The sequence below is a fragment of the Actinia tenebrosa genome, unplaced genomic scaffold (genome assembly GCF_029948245.1).
Source record: "Actinia tenebrosa isolate PJP-AT-01 unplaced genomic scaffold, QUT_ActTen_1.0 PGA_scaffold3__52_contigs__length_22856419, whole genome shotgun sequence".
Taxonomy (NCBI): domain Eukaryota; kingdom Metazoa; phylum Cnidaria; class Anthozoa; order Actiniaria; family Actiniidae; genus Actinia; species Actinia tenebrosa.
In genome coordinates, this window is record NW_028292580.1 from 18,764,558 (window position 1) to 18,765,223 (window position 666).

The following is a 666-nucleotide window of genomic DNA, read 5'->3' on the forward strand; positions in this document are numbered from 1 at the left end:
TTTTTTTGTAGCAGTAAAAAACAAATTTCCGATAGTTTAGCGTTGTATACGTCCTCTTATTTACCAAGATCACCAAGATGACTTTAACAGTCGGTCAAAGTTAGTCAATGTACGCACTCGGCCACGTCTCGTGAGTAAATAACAATTTGACCAACCATTGTCGTCATATCGTGGTAAATAAGACGACATAGCACGCTAAACTATTGGAAATTTGTTAAGTAAACCAGACACAGGAACCTTGTTTGGGTTGCCTGTGCGATAATCAATTAGTAGCCCATGCGGCGTCTCTGGCTGCTGCATTTGTAACTAAGAAGGTTGCGTTGCATGGAAACCTCTCTACAAAGCAATAAGACTTCATTTTGAATGCTGCAAAGGAAAAAAAAAATAATAATTCATACAAACTTCTTGCGGAAATATAATTTGACCTATTGGTGTTCTATAAAAATATTTTCCTCGTTCACTTTCTATTTGTTTCACCGTGGCAGTCTCTGTGTTCCCATTAGTTTTGGATTTTTTCTTTCTTCTTTTTCTCTTTCTTTTTCTCTTTCATTCACATTTATTCTTTCTTTCTCATCTAATTTTTTCTATTGTTTTATCATCTCGCCACAGGGAGCCCAAACACGGCCGCACCCACTAAATCAGCGGCTACTCCCATCCCCATATGCG